Source organism: Panthera pardus, unplaced genomic scaffold (assembly GCF_024362965.1).
Source record: "Panthera pardus isolate Hobbes unplaced genomic scaffold, ASM2436296v1 HiC_scaffold_10, whole genome shotgun sequence".
Lineage (NCBI taxonomy): Eukaryota > Metazoa > Chordata > Mammalia > Carnivora > Felidae > Panthera > Panthera pardus.
Window position 1 is genome coordinate 59,861,413 of NW_026526655.1, and position 13,615 is coordinate 59,875,027.

Sequence of the window (13,615 nt, forward strand, 5' to 3'; positions counted from 1 at the left end):
CCCGCTTCAGATTTGGTGTCTCCCCCTCTCTCTGTCCCTCCCCTGCTCATTATCTCTCTCTGTCTCAAAAATAAATAAAAACATTTAAAAAATTTAAAAAAAAAGAAAGTCAAAATCTGTTAAAGCATTTTGTTTTAGTCATTGCCACATTTCAACAGAATTTTGGTAGGTTCTAAAATCTTGTCAAACTCTGAATTCTGGTACAGTTAAAAGTTTTTGTTTTCTACTGCTATAATGATACTCCAGTAGCAGTAACAATCATCAGCCTGACTACCCGTCTCTCTCATCGCTAATCTCATTTCATCTACAAGACCACCTGGGACAGGCAAAGCCCGCATCCCACAGAGCACTTTCCTAGCTAGGTGTCCACCGCCCATCCCAGTCCCATCACACCCTGACCAGGCACCTCTCGGCCAACCAGCACACTTTGGATGGGATCCAGCATATTCTCCTGTCATATGCAATTCTGCTCTCTCAAGCAGGTGTATTTAAATTTTGCAACTGGAAAGACTCTCATCATTCTCACCATTCCATTTTTTAACCCTATCATTTTACAGAGCAGGGAACCAGAATGGTAAAGGGACTCCTATCAGAATCTAGGATAAAAATGTGAATGCCACTTTCTCCATGACAGCACAGAAATACTAAGGTAGTCTCATGACTTTTTTGTGCTTTTTTTTTGTCATAGTGACAGAAATTAAGTGGATATCATCTCAAAACAGTTCTTTATTAAGCAACTGTATATTGTCTATAAGCTGCTTTCTTAAAAAAAAAAAAGGGGGTATCCTATGGACATTTTTCCGTGTCAATATATATGGATCGGGATCATTGTTTTCACCTCAAAATACTTCCAAATCCTTTAATGAAAGCATCTGTGAAAGCACGACGGTAATGGTTACGAACATAAACCCACAGTCAGAGACCTGGGATCCAATCCCAGCACCATCACCCATCACCTAGTGATCTGAGACAATTTATTTCATCCTCTGTGTCTCAGTTTCGTCATGTGTAAAACTAGGAATAATGTTAGATTTCATTTACTCTAACATGTACCTTTATTTTTCCAGGGATCACTAGCATTAAGGTGGTATTACAACAAGCAGCCCCTTACAACCTTCATGGGCAGCCTTTGTTCTTTTGTAGTGGTGCATATAATTAATAACGGCTCGTTTTCAACCAGAAACATCTTAGATTTGATGAGATAGGGTAGGACCAGCCTCACAGGGTTGTGATCAGAATGACATGAAACGTGGCATCTATGAGCCTAGCCTCATAAACACTCCAGGAATGTTACCAGTAATTGACATAGTGTTACGTGTTTCCATAATTTTGTTTTTAATGTTTAAGATTTCTAAAATTGAGCTGAAGAATGTCTTTTAGTTCCTTGAATCATATTTTATTGTCCAAACAGTTGACCATCTTTCATTTTAAAATTATTACAGATAAAACAGGTGCTAGTTTAGTGCAAGTTACAGGAAGTTCTATTTGAGCAGGAATTCATCTATTATTTTGCACTTTTAGGAAAGAATCAGCTAAATAATATCCTAAAATCATTATCTCAAACAAGGTTTCCAAATAACTATGGGAAGAAATAATGCAAAGAACAGTGTGGGAACTTTTAACTAAAGTCAACGTAACCACAATGTTTTCCATCTGCTGTTCTGTCACAAGATCTTTTGCAGATGCACAAACCCACATGGCTGCTTCTCCGGAATTACCAGTAGAAAACTAGCAGGAGAAATACTGGGGAGGGCATCAAGCAGGAGTGGGAGACAAACCTAGTATCACAGGGGAAACTTTCTCTTGTTCTGTCAATAATTTTCATGAATTTTTCACCACAAAATTAATTCGTTGTACCTGTCTTGTTAGAGTCAAAAAGAAACGTATAACTAAGTGTGGGAAGGCTTCAGCTAACAGAGGTACAGTTGAATACGGGGGCCAAGATGGTCTGGGTTCAAATTACAGATCTACCCCTCACTATGTGTCTCTGGGCATGTAAGTTCGCTTCTCTCTGCTTCTTTACCTGCATATTGCTAACAACACCTAACTTACTAGTGGTTTACCATGCACACAGAGCGCTGGCATACAGGAAACGCTTAATCAAGAATTGAAAGTATTAATACTAGTTGTTATGTGCAAATTATGGGGCTTCTGACTTCATCTCTTACTTCTTTTGCCCTAATTTAGGATAAATTTTATGAACATTGTATTCCTAATCAATATATACATTTCCGGGGTCAGAACCTTCCTCCCCATCCCCATCTCTTTTAGGAATTAGGCAATTTTTTAAAAAGCTTCCCAAGAAAGAGGGTCTGGTTTGTTTAATGAAAGTGTACATTTTAGCTTTTTCTCCTATTCCTATCAAGTTTTATCATTTTTCTTCCCCATCAAAAACTCTTCAAAACATAAACATGCTTATTTTCAGCTGGGGTCCTAAATTTGAAAGATGCTAATTCTAAAGGTCACCTTTTTTTTTTAATAATTTGTAATTTTATTAACTTTCACTGACTTTTTAAAAAAAATTTTTTTTTAATGTTTATTTATTTTTGAGACAGAGAGAGACAGAGCATGAACGGGGGAGGGGCAGAGAGAGAGGGAGACACAGAATCGGAAGCAGGCTCCAGGCTCCGAGCCATCAGCCCAGAGCCCGACGAGGGGCTGGAACTCACGGACCGTGAGATCGTGATCTGAGCTGAAGTCGGACGCTTAACCGACTGAGCCACCCAGGCTCCCCTAAAGGTCACCTTTTTAATGGAATCCTCGGAAAAGTAAAATTTCTACTTCTAAACAAATTGTTTACAAAAGTATTTTTCTTTTCTCTCCCCCATTTTGAACAGCAGAGCAAGTCTTAAAAAAAAAAAGAGTGGGGCACTAGGCTGGTGAGTGGAGTGTTGAACTCTTGATTTCCGGGTCATGAGTTGAAGCCCCACAGTGGGTGCAGAGATTACTTAAAAAAATAAAAACAACAAACAAACTAACAAAAAAAAAAAAGAAAGAAAGAAAGACAGGGTGAGAGAGTAGTAAATGATTAAATTATTTAACTATGAATAGAATGTTTAAATGAGGTTAGAAATGGAATGCAAGAATGAGAGTTTAGAAGCAGCATATGTCCACCCATCCACCTTTCCGTTCTTTTTTAGGCTCACTGATGTAATCCGAGGGAAATGACCACTGGGTGGTCCTCTGCAATGGAAATTTGCTTTCTTACTCCTTGTTTTATTTGTTTTGCAATCAAAATCCTGGTGTTTATGGAGTGATCACAATGCTAGTCCCTACTTCCTGTTCCTGGGCTGGTTGGGGGGGTGGGGGGGCGGAGCGGACCACAAAACCAACCCAGATAGGATTGCGGTTTGGCAAGAAAATAAATGTCCCTTTCAAAACCACATGGCTGTCACATAAGTGAACGCTACTTGCAGGCTCCATTTCATTTTCTAAAATCCAGAAAACGCCAATCTCCTACTCACCGTAGTGGCCAGCATCAGAGTTAAACGTGTGAATGCTATCTGAATATAAACCCCCACACTGTCCGAGGTAGAGTCTGTGAGAGCACTCTGCCATTGGGGTGCCCACTCTCCTTCTGGACAGCAGAAACAGGAAATGAATACTCTCTTCGTAAGGAAGCAGGCTCTGTCACTTTGGGCACCACTGGAACCCCGGAGCATCATCTCTATCTTGTCCTACAGGTCATTCTTTCCCTTCCCCAGCCAGATAGTACAAAACCCAAAACCCTATACTCTCATTTCTACAAATCCTATGGAAGTGCCAGAGGCAAATACGTCACACAAAGCGCTTTTAGAATACACGTAGAGACAACGTCTCATTCTTTAGATTAAACATATTAAAGTTCCATAAAGAAACTTGATTATATTGCTTTAATCATGTGTTTTTAATCATTCTAGTGGTATAATTTTCAGCTCATTTATAACGTACACTGCACTGCATAATATATACATGGTACTGTAGAACATACTGTGAAATGGAATTGAAAATATACATCCCTCGATTTAGAAAATTAAAAGGAAATAAAGAAAGCCTTTTGAGAAAACCCCTCTCTGTGAAATGCATCTTCTGTTCTCCAGTGCACTGATATTTTTAGTCTTAGACCGAAAAACAGGAGTGTATTCAATAATGTAAGGTTCTATTTTCAATTAACATTTCTGAAATTTAACTTTCTTTTCTATTTTCAAACTGTGAGGTGGAGGCTTCTAGGCAGAAAAACATAACTCACAGAGGCTGCTACAAAAGCAATCTGAGAACTTTGTTTTACTGTGATGAGAGCTCTCACCCAGCTAAAAAGCCGTAAAACAATGTGTGTTCTTTAGTTATAGTCCCAGAACTAATGAGTATATTAATGATCTGAAGCCTGAAATACATGGGTAAGAATTTATTGAGAAAGTGCTTTCTTTTAAGAGGTAACATATATGAGATTCTACAAGGGATCTATTTAAACATGAACGAAACACGCACAACTTCCACACAATATATAACCCAATGACTAGGCCGTTGATTTTCAATGTAGGAAGAAAAAACTGTATTATCCATTTCTTCTCAAAATGATCCTGTACTTTATAAATATGTGCCAGGTATGAACTGACTCCCTCTCAGTTCTGCACCTACACTTTGCCTTCCTTTGTAAGGCCAGAGCTAAACCCTGTAAACGTTTCTCCTGAGTCAATGGGTGTAATTTTAGGCTTTGTTAATGCAGGCACTGGAGGGTCACTGCAAGGCAAATCAGAGGAAGGCGCTTCTCTTTCCTGCTCCTGGGTGCTCACTCTGACAGCATGGCACTGTGCAGGAGATCCAGGGGTGCTCAGCCCGCAGCAGTTTTGTCTGGCGCCCCAGCAGCAAGATTCTTGAGAAACAGCTCTGGCACGTTACACCCTGGCGGGCAGCTTCCTGCCTGCCAGCTCTGGCCACTGGCGCCCAAGTAGGTGGCTCCACGTTCACCAGCTCTGGCCCACAGGTAACCCAGAGAGTGGCTGCTTATGGAACAACTCGAACCTATGGTACTACGTCAAACTTAACCCAGCACCCCGACAGGCAGCTTCTCGGGAACTGACTCCAGCCCACGGAGCGGCAGTAAACTCCGCCATCATCCTTTCACAGATACAGGCCCTCCAACAGGTCTCAGTCACAGCCTGGGCGATGCACACTCTTCCAAATGTGTTTCTTCCTTGAATATTCTCCTTCAGCTCCAGGGAGCAGGAGCATTCGTTATTCCCGTGTTCCTGAGTCTCTTTTACCCCATTTAGTAGTTAGCCATCTTTTACTAGTTAATAATTCTCTATACTAATTTTCCTGACTAATATAGAATTGGTACTGGGTGTGGTTCCAGGCTACGGACCCTCAAAAACAGGATTTTAGGATTAGTTTGGTCATGAGTTTGCACCAGAATGAAGGACACAGGTTCCTGTCAGTGGGAAATGGGAGGTTAGTAATCCACAGCCTAAAGTGGCATCAAAATCAATCATGCTATCATGATTCCATGATAATTCCAACTGAAATCAGGCCTGAAAGTCAAGGTTGCTGCTGCCCTTGACCGTTATGGCAGTAATGATGAACAGAAGGATTGTAGGGAGGGACGGATTCTTTTGAGATCAAGGAGATATTTTTACCAAAAGAAAATGACAAACTCAGGTCCTTTGATCCTCAGCCCAAGTCATGGTCTAAGAACCACAAAAACTTCCATGGCCAATCTAGAAGAATTTTTTTAATTTTTTAATGTTTATTTATTTTTGAGAGCGAGACAGAGTGCGAGTGGGGGAGGGGCAGAGAGAGAGGGAGACACAGAACTCAAAGCAGGCTCCAGGTTCTGAGCTGTCAGCACGGAGGCCGATGTGGGGATTGACCTCATGAGCCGTGAGATCATGACCTGAGCCTAAGTCGGACACTTAACTGACTGAGCCACGCAGGTGCCCCCGAAAGAATCTTTTTTAACTGTAGTCGCAGGGCTAATATTTCCAGAAGTCAAAAACAAAACTTATTGTGTGTGTTCCTGAATTACAACGTGAGCTGAATTCACAACCTCACCAAGTCCCTCACATGAACGTTAGCATACTGATTGGGGAAGAATGGAACCGGACACTTGGAAAGGGAAACATCTGCCTGGATTCAAGATGAAACTGATAATTCCAAACCTCAAAGTCTTTCTGAGGCTCCCTTGCCTCTGGGAGTAGCTTACCCTCCTGTGTCTCAAGAGACTAGCTTTCTTTTGCTGGAAAGCCTCACCTGAAGTGGACACTTTGCAAAGGGACACTCGTTCCCCTCAAGATCTGCCATAACCACATATTATTCTCAAATCTTAACATGCTCCAGGGGGTCAGGTACACAGTACTACCCAGAAGAAAACAACTTAACAGCCAAAATAACTGCAAGATTTTTGTTAATATATATTAGAAAACCCCAGGGAATGAGTGGGGGAGTAAATATCAAAAGTGTTAGAAAAGGGTGGGAATATACAGATCAGGCTGATTTCATGGATATGGATGCATTTTTTTTAGAGATTCCAGATTAATGTATTAGCTCATGAAGCCGCAAGTGTCTTAAAAGCTTACTTAGTTGGTTGACAGAAACTTGAGCACAGGGATAGTCTTATTACTTACATGTAATAAGGTTGGGATGCCAGACCTTCCCTGGCATGATATGGAGAAAGGAAACTAAAGGCTTAGGAAGAAAGGAAAGTTGGAGTGGATTTATCACGTATAACTGCATATCCACCCACCTATCCCAACCATACCTCCTGAGAAGGCCCAGAGATTCTCCTTCCACTAAGACACTGAAAAATAAATCAGTAAGAAATACAGCATCTCTGAAAAACTGTGCCATTCTCATTTGTAGACCAGGTATGACCATAGGAGATGCTACCACTGAGAAAGGTTTTCTGGTTTCCTAGGGGATGAAGGGATTACAGGAGTGGCAGAGAGCCCAAGTGGCAGCACTTAATGCCAAAGACAAGATTGGTGCATTTATCACAAAAGGCAGCAGGGACATACTGATAGAATGCTTTTCCCAGAGAAATCTCTGGTAGTAATTTATCTTGGTATCCCTAGGAATGAAATCGGCATGGAACCTATTAAAATATTATGTGATCTATAAAACAGAAGAAAATTCTAGATCTGGTGGCCATTAAATCACCACCAGGCAGAGTCCCAGCTCCATATCCAGTTTCCAGGCCTAGGACAGTTTATAGACCCAGAACCCATTGATGAAGGGAAGGCCAGGTTTCCTTAAGGAAAAACCCTGCAGTTCAGCCACAAGTATAGAAAGTCCTAGGGGCGCCTGGGTGGCTCAGTCGGTTAAGCGTCCGACTCTGGCTCAGGTCATGATCTCGCAGTTTGTGAGTTCGAGCCCCGTGTCGGGCTCTGTGCTGACAGCTCGGAGCCTGGAGCCTGCTTCAGATTCTGTGTCTCCCTCTCTCTCTGCCTCTCCCCGACTCGTTCTCTGTCTCTTTCTGTCTCTCAAAAAATAAATAAAGGTTAAAAAAATTAAAAAAAAAAAAAAGAAAGTCCTCCTCCAAGAATCCATCAAAGGGACCTGCCGCCATTTACTAGCTGGACAGTACACTGGGGAAAAAGAAATAGCCAGTGGTTTCAGGGATGACTAAACACTAGCTCTGAATTGATCCTAAGTTCCCAATAACAAGTTGACTGAGAAAGAAAAAACATGAGCTCAATTTATAAATGGTTCTGTGACATACATTAGTAGTACTGACTAAAATTAGATGTCTGCAGCCCCAGTCGGGGGTGATCCCCAAAGAACAGCTTTTAAGGAAAATCCTCTCAGGAGGCAGAACTTGGGCAGTACATTTAGTGACCCACTCTATCTGGAATGAGAGCTGGCCAGAAGTGTGGATTTACACTAATTCATGGATGACTGTGTACAGTTTGGCTGGACGATCAGGGACTTGAAAGGAGTAAGACTGCAAGACTGATGACAAAGAATTTGGGGGAAGAAATATGTGGCTGTACCTCTCAGATGGGGCACAGACTGTCCCATATGAATGCTCATCAGTGGGCATCCACTGCAGAGGAAGTACTCAATAATCACATGAACAAAATTCTCTCTCTTCCATAGGTGTCATTCAGACTCTTTCCCAGCCACCACAATGCTGGCTCAAGTGGCCATGATGACGATGGTGGAACCCACGTGTGGGCCCAGCAACACGGACTTCCCCTCATCAGAGCTGAGCAGCAGTAATACCTGGAATGTTTCTGACAGAATCTTCCTCAGCTGCCCCATGGCATTCCTTCTTCACCATTATTCCATTCAGTACATTCCATCGCTTCTGATGGAAGAAACCATTTCATGGCAAAGGAAGTGTAGCAATGGGCTCAAACCCATAGGATTAACCAGCCTCACCTTATACCCATTCACTCAGAAGCAGCTAGCCTAACAGAAAGGTGGAATCACTTAGGTCATCTCAGGTACATCATCGAGTTGAGAGACAACATCCTAAAAGCATTTCTGATTTAGAGGATGAAATGTATGCTTTGAATCAGAGGCCACTAGATCTGGGAATCAGTGGGTTCCTGTCATTATTATTTGCTCCCCATCCCAACAAGTTTGAGCTCTGCTGGTTTGGAAGGTCTTAGCCCCCACTGATGGAATTTTTCCACCAGAGGACACAATAATGATTCCAGTGAATTGAAATACAATACTATCACTTGGCTATTTTCACTTTGTATGCCACTGGACCAACAAGCAAAAAAAAAAAAAAAGAGGTTCCTCTATTGACCAAAGAGATGGTTCCTAATTACCAAAGAAAAATTGGGTTGTTGCCAAACAGTGGTGGCAAGGAAGTCTATGTCTGAAACTCAGGAGATTCTATGCGGTGATTCCTAGTACTTTTATGCCCAAGAATAAAAGTTAATGAAACACTAGGACAACCAATAATAAGCAGGACTAGTGAAGATTTGGAACCTCCCGGAATGAAAGTTCAGTCACTCCAGCAGGGAAAGACTCCCAGCCAGCTGAGGTTTTGGCTGCAGGGAAAATAAAATATAAAATGAGCAGTGTTAGAAGGAAGCCAGAGATAATGACTAATTACAGAAATGAGGACTATAAATAAGGATGGTAATAGATTTGTATATTTTCCCTTTGCCTGATATCTGTATATCTATATCTAAATATGTGGGGTGCCTGGGTGGCTCCGTCGGTTGAACGTCTAACTCTTGATTTTGGCACAGGTCCAAGGTCACAGTTCCAAGGTCATGGGATCAAGCCCCAACTCTGGCTCCACCCGGAGCCTGGAACCTGCTTAAGATTCTCTCTCTCCCTTTGCCTCTCTCCCCCATTCACATGCTCTCTCTAAAAAAATAAATATATATACACTTATTTGTGTATGTCAACTATTTCTTCTTTTTCTTCCCCTTATTTTATCTTTTTCTTAGCTTTACTGAAGTATGATTGACAAAAATTGCATATATTTAAGATATACAACATGATGGTTCGCTATACATACACATTGTGAAATTATCACAATCATGCAAATTAACACAGTTGTCACATCACATAGTTACCTTTTGCATATGTGTGATGAGAGGTCTCGAGATCTACTCTTAATAAATTTCACATTAGTATTAACTATCATCGCCATGTTGTATATTCGGTCTCAAGGATTTATCTTACAACTGAAAGTTTGTACCTTACAAACCATATTTTCTTTATTTGTATTTTTACAAATGTATCTTTATTTTTATTTGTATGTCTTCTTTGGAAAAATGACTATTTCCTCCATATTTTATGGACAAGTTGTTTGAGGTTAACTTTATGATTGAGATTTTAGGTAATAAAGTATTCAGTGGGACTAGGATGGAATTTGAGGAGAAACTAATGAAGCATGCAATGGATACAATGACCATTGGGACCCTGTGTCTCCTTATTTTGGGGAATGGTAAGAACTTCACTTATACGAAGGACAGCTGATCTTGTCTGGTAAAAGCATAGTTGCTTCATAATTATATGGAAGTTCAAGTGTGTATAAAGGGTATACATAGCAGCTGAGTAGCCAAAGGCATGAATTGTGCCAGTTGATAATCTGCTGCCTCTCAGCACCGTATCTATTGCTTTTTGTTCTGCCTTGTGATACTAGAGCTACACCCTACAAACATTTTCCCTTTCCCAGCTGGTGCAACGTTAGGCTGTGTCAATAAAGGACACTGAAGGGACACTGCAAGGCACAGCAGAGGAGGAGACTTCTCTTCCTGATTCCTGTGTGATTTTTTCCCCAGTAGTTGTGGTAGCCAGTGGTAAGTGTGAGATCCAATGTTACTCACCCTCAAGTGTTTTATTAGTACCTCGGCTTTAAGATTCTTGTGGGCCACCTACAGCCTACCAGCTCCCCAGCAGATGGCTTCCCACACACACACAGCACCAGCGTATGGCACCCCTGAGAATTTCAGTAGAATTGCAGCAGATGGCTACTTGTCACCCAGCTCCAGCCTGTGACACCACAGCAAGCCCCTCCATCATCCAATAGGCTACAGCTACGTGCTCTCCAATGAGGTATACGTTTCAGCCCCGGGTGGGGGTGGGAAGGACTCTTCTAAGGCTGTTCCTTCCTTTGGTATTCCCCCTAAGAGCTGGTAGCTACCCCTGTATTTGCTATTCCTGTAGCTTTTACTAGTTAATAGTGGCTTTTACTAGTTAATAGTGGTTGACTTTTGCTAGTTAGTAATTTTAGTATTAAGTTTTCACTGTTCAAATGACAGGTGTGGTTTCTGTCTCTTTACTGGATCCTGACTGATAGAATGTCCTGTTCTGTACTGACGCATCTCCTCGATCATGGTATTCCCCACTGGGCTGGATTTACTAACTTTACAAACTGCACACTTTTAAAACTTACACACTTCTACAACTACTTCTAAAGCCGCTATTTTGATAATGTTTTTAACTAAATGACAGGAAGTTATAATTTCTGGAATCAAAGAAGATAGTTTGAAATCAAGTCCCATATTCCATGATGATGTAGATGCAAACAATGGAGATGAACTGGCATAATGACTACCAACTTCTAAGTCAAGCCTTTCCATTAAGGGCTCTCTCTCCTTCAAGGAATCTAGCAAGTCTCTTTGTCAAATATATTCTCCATTCCCTACTTTACACTAGGAAATCGCTGGATCCAGAACAGAGTCTTGTAAAAATCTTAGGGGGAAGTGTGTGGGTGTGTTTGTGTATATACACATATGCTTGTGGCTCCTCAGTGTTCATGGCCACAAGGATCAAATTTAGACGCATAGGCAACCCAAGTAACCAACACATGAAATAGTCACATGTTACATCTTTTACTTGCTGCTTGTCTAAATTTGCTCCCCACCACAAACCCAACAATTTGGAAGTCATTTCAAAAAACTGAGAGGTCCATAAAACTGTGTGGTTAGTTCTTGCTCCCCCAACTAGATCATTAGGTTACTAACTTCAGATCTCACTCTTTCAGGTACATCTATTAAAGGAAATATTTTTATCTCCTTAAATGTAAACAATACAATAAACTAAGAAATATGCTGACTTCAAGGAAAGTGGACTTATAAAGAGAAAAGAGATGGAACATAATTAATCTGAAGGTCTACTAAATGGCTAGGTATCTCCATTTGTAAAACAATGGAAGCAAAAATAGCTGGCCTCAGATAATATGCTTTCAGGTCCAAAATGTTCTGATTATAATTGCGTAAGAACAGAAAACCCCTTAAGACAAGTCCCCTGCCATTGCAGAGACTTAGATCTGTATTCTTGTCACAGCTCTCCATTTACCACTCTCCCAAGCACCTGCCATCTCTTCCCCTGTCTTTACCTTGACGAACAGCAGGTGTATCTCGCTCTAGCTAAACAAGGAAGACCTTTATATAACTTAGGTGTTTTTCTAACATACCTTAGGGGGAAAAGAGGACAATGTCTCAGTATTAAGTGCCACAAGAGATTAATAAAAATTTCTGTAGTCCAAAATGATTTATGTCAGTTTGCCTCCTTTGGATGCATTTCCTAGATGAGCACTCCTCTAGACTATCCTAATATTTGTTCTGTACTGTATAATCTTGCAAATTACTAACCAATTTTTCTATATAATTAAGGGTATTAAGGTTATAATCTAAAAAGTGAAATTTTGTTAAGAAAATAAATAGCAAAATAGATGATTCAAAGGCCTTGGTATTATTTTCATGTAAGGGTAAATCATCAAGCAACCAAGTCATATAAAATTTCATCTTTTTATTATTACAAATTTCATCATTTTTTAAAACTCTTCGATTAAGCAAAACATTAAATATACCAGTGCATTTAACACTCCTTATATTTTTGAAAAAAACCCTAAAAGGGATGTGTGGGTTGGAGAAGCCTTTAAATGGAATGGAAATGTCTGCTAATATTCTTCTATGTATAAAAAGCATTATGTGTTTTATTTCTTTTGCTATCATAGATGCAAAATCAGTAAAAATAAACAAATAAATAAGAGGAATATGCCCAGTCTGATCATTCCAGAATTTTCAAAGAAAGATTTCCTTTTTTAGAGGAGCTTTCTTCACAGAGATAACGGAGGACAGAAGAGAGAGCTTTGTGTGGAAAAATAAAATGGAAAAGAGTGATTTTTCATTATCACTGTTCTTGGTATTTGTCTCATTCTTTTATTACCACTACAGACCTGGGACAAAGAGTCACTGCATTAACCCTTTACCACATAAAAATAATCACCGTGTCTGTAGTTTGGGAAAATGAATAAAGTGAAAGGAAGACACTGCTGTCACATCAGAAAGAATTCAGGAAACGTGGACGTGGTGTTTGTAGTTCTCAGAAAGCTGCTCTTGCTGAAACATACATTTCAGCTCCTGGTTTTTACATTTTGCATTTTTGCATTGGCACTTGAAATTTCTGTGCTACCATAAATCCCAAGAATAAATTTCAGTATGTTTTATTAAGAAAAAAAATGAACGAGGAAGTTTAAAAGTTTACAAGAACATACCCCTACTTCATATAAAGAACTCTTTTGGGGGGCATTCTGAAAAGATTCAGCTTAACAGTCCTTAGTCTTTCAGCTATCCTTCACAGATAAATAGTTTCAAAGACCAATTCTTTTATTTTATTGGTTGCATTATTAAATGCTAATGAAAATTGCATCTCATTATGATTCAGTTATAAAATTATAGTACTGAAATTCACTAATCTTTTAGAACTGACACTTCCAAACGAGCCTTGCCCTCATCATTGAAGTCAACAACAGTGTCACCACTCAACAACATAGATCCAGTTTGCTTCTTTTTCAAGGAAGCCAGAAATCTGGATTTTCACGTAAAATCATCTAAGTTTTAAACGTTCATAATGAGTTTTGAAAAATTAGACTTCTGTGCGGACCAAACACAACATATCTGCAGGACAGATGCCCCCATGAGCTACCAATCTGGACCACGTTCTGAACGACAACCCTGAGAGACTAGCACGCAGCTACACAGCACAGAGGCCACCCTCTCGGCTTCCCCAGCTCCCGCACCTCCCACCGTGTGATGTCTGGCCGACCTCACACCCTTAGATTACTGTATGAGGACTCTGGAGTTTGCAGCCCTGAAAGTACAGACCCTGCAATTCTATTAGTTGGGTTCCTCGGTGTTGTAAATATTTGTCCTCTGATGGT

General features: G+C 40.5%; 1 protein-coding gene across 4 annotated transcripts in view; it reads right to left on the reverse strand.

Moving 5' to 3' along the window:
* MAP3K20 (mitogen-activated protein kinase kinase kinase 20) overlaps nt 1-13,615 on the reverse strand; it is a 191,713-nt gene that overhangs the window by 144,675 nt on the left and 33,423 nt on the right. The window lies entirely within an intron of this gene.